This window comes from Marmota marmota, unplaced genomic scaffold, assembly GCF_001458135.2.
Source record: "Marmota marmota marmota unplaced genomic scaffold, marMar, whole genome shotgun sequence".
Classification (NCBI taxonomy): domain Eukaryota; kingdom Metazoa; phylum Chordata; class Mammalia; order Rodentia; family Sciuridae; genus Marmota; species Marmota marmota.
In genome coordinates, this window is record NW_026002626.1 from 495982 (window position 1) to 498894 (window position 2913).

Below are 2913 nucleotides of genomic sequence, written 5' to 3' on the forward strand. Positions count from 1 at the left end.
CATTTAGTAGTTATACAGTGTTTTGTTTTATAAATTAAAGAATTCTCAAATATGCTACATTATATTTTGTTTGCATATAATCCAATTTCTGAGTATATATATTTTTTGTATGTGTTGGACTTTTTCTTTTTTATCATTTTTATCTTAATATAATTAAATTTAACAAATATAATCATAAAGACACTGGAGCTATAGTTATTATACTTGAATACCTTATAGCACAGGAACAAAATTTTATATAAAAAAGCTACAGCAAACAAACACAAGTAAAATTTTAATAAGCGCTACAGCAAAACACACACACACACACACACACAAAAGGCGGGGGCAGTCAAAACACCTGGTAGCTCTATATATCAACTTTTTTCTTTTTCTCTGCAAATACATGACTTCTTTTTGAAAACGCCACTCTGTAAAATGTTCAAATTGTTTATGGCTTCTTTAAACTGGTAAATCATCTCTGGCTTGAGAATCACCTATTGCTTTAAAAGGTCCTTTTGTAAAACCCTGGTGCTGTTGTCAGGGAACACTGGCAATGTTGTAAAGGTGGGCATGAAGTCTTCTATGAGATTCAAATGGAGATTCCCAGGTGCCGCAGTCTGGCTGGGCACACAATCACGAGCCACCACACAGCTTGTAGATTCAAACAGCAACTCTTTATTCCCGAACTCACACCAGCCATCTACAATCACGTTCTGGGGAAATCCACATTCTCTGCCCAAATCCACGTTCTCTGCCCAAATCCACCTCCACTGGGCTTCTATCTCCCAAAAAATACTGTCTGAATCCCGTGAGAACTCAAGGGGAACTCAGGCAGCAGGATACGCCCTATTCCTAGCAGGAATAATCTTAAACCTGGAACGCCCTAAACCTGATTATCCTAAACCGGGAACACCCTAATCCGCCCTGGTCCTTGAGCAAGGTCAACTACTTTCAATGTCACTGCAACATGGGGTACGCTGGCAAGGAAATTGTCATACCTACTTGGCTAAAGGCTCCCAGCACCCAGGTCCACCAGGTCCAAGTCAAGCTAGCCTAAGCAGTGGCTCAGCCACCGAATGCGGTGCCAAGAACAGATTCACAGCCACTCTTTTGCCAGTTCTGAATTCTGTCGCATCTTTCAAACTTCTTGGTACATTCTCACTTTCCTTTATCCTTCCTCTGGAGTCTAGACGTTTCATGGCATGAGCAGAAAGTTTTGGTGGTGGAACACATGAAGGAGATTCTCTTTCCAGAAACTTAACAAAAAGTTCTGAAAAAGAACTATTAAGCAGAGATTGCTCATTTGGTCTGAAAGATGTGCTGGGGACATTTTTTTGATCTTCCTCCAAGCCAACTGTCATCCACATAGTAATGCCACCATTATCTCCATTCAACAACTGCTCCATTTTCTCCTTTTGAATGTCCAGGATGCTTCCTAATAACTGTAATTCTTCATGACACTTACTTTTTGATGTATGGAAATGCCCAATGAATAGGTTTCTCATTAGGGCTTTGTCCACTTTTCTTTCTGTGCCCTTTTCAAGTTCATCAATTTCTTATCATTCAACATTTCTTGTTGGACCTCATTGTGCTTTTTAAGTCCTTCAATCTGTTCTTCCTTTAGATGTAACTATTTTTTAAGTCTGGTTGCTGAATCCAACACATCGTTGGCTTCATCCAAATGTTCCTGTAATAATAATACCTGTCGCGACTTCTTGCCCGCAAGGAAGACGCAACACTCAGGAATCTTCTTTCAGTAGTTTATTTCAGGCCCTTGATAGATCTTCTTCTCTTTCTCGGATGCCCCTCCCAGCCTTAATAAAGCATCTCAAGCCCCAATGCAAAGCAGCCGCGTGGAGCTTTCTCATAGGGTGATGAAAAGTCATGCGCCAACTCTCCCAAATAAGGAGTTGTTTGTCACAGACCACAGCGGAGCCAGCGCCATCTTGTAATGGCGACCATAATTTGCATAAACGGCAGAAGCGGCTAACCACAGTTCCCCCTTTCTATTTTCTTAAAACAATACAGGCAAGAGTAGAGGTCCTATCCCACTGTGCAGAAGTGGCTGCATAGTATGGCTCAGTCTTAAGGAGGGCCCTTCCCCAGATCCGAGACCATATCAGCCAACGCCTTTTTTCGTGGGGCGGGGAGTGGACGCATCTAACCTGCATGCAATAGGACATGCTCTCCTTGAGGTCCACGTCAAGGATCACTCAAGTGCAGTGCTTTGCCTCGCATCCTGTATCGTGGCGATGGTGGACGAAGGGGGATAACTGAGGCTGAACTGTGGCTGTTTATAACGACAAACAAGTTGACAGCACCCTGGAAGAAAGGCACAGACTTTAATGCGATAGAAAAGCACTAGTGTGGAAACCCATCTGCGTGCAATGGCAGTAAGACCGGCAGAGTGCAAGGGCTTTCCAACACTAAGAGAATAAAAAGGAAGGTCATGTCGATCCCAGTGCAATGTTATAATAACTTGGGGTGCAACGACCATGACAAAGGTTTACTGTTTAAGATGCGCAAGCCAGACTTGAGGTGAGTTGCCATTTTCTAGAGCTGCAAGAGCTTGTATGATCATAGCCTTATCATGAGCACTACGGGCCTTAAGGCGACAGAGAAACCACAAACAGAGGAACATACCGAAGCAACACATTACACCAAAAATGCCTACCCCACCCACTCTTTGAAGAAAGAAAAAGCAGAAGATATCCAATTGGTGAATTGGCCCAAAGTCACGGGATCGACACGGGTACTGTTCAAGACAGCTATCTGGGTTAGTTGAGACTGGATCATGTCCTCCGCTGCCATGGACCAATTTCCTGCCAAATATTCGCCAATGATGTGAGAGGCATTCCTGGAATCATTAAATCTGACAGAGGTTATGCATAAATGTGCACGTTGGTCAACACAACCCAAAAGCACCAAGTC

General features: G+C 43.0%; 1 long non-coding RNA gene across 1 annotated transcript in view; it reads left to right on the plus strand.

Annotated features, from left to right (window-relative positions):
• Positions 1-869: 869 nt before the first annotated feature.
• The window catches only part of LOC125614578, a 19750-nt gene continuing 17706 nt past the window's right edge, over positions 870-2913 (plus strand). Inside the window, exon 1 of the long non-coding RNA XR_007345155.1 lies at positions 870-1009. This is a non-coding gene — a long non-coding RNA (uncharacterized LOC125614578). The remainder of the gene's footprint in view (positions 1010-2913) is intronic.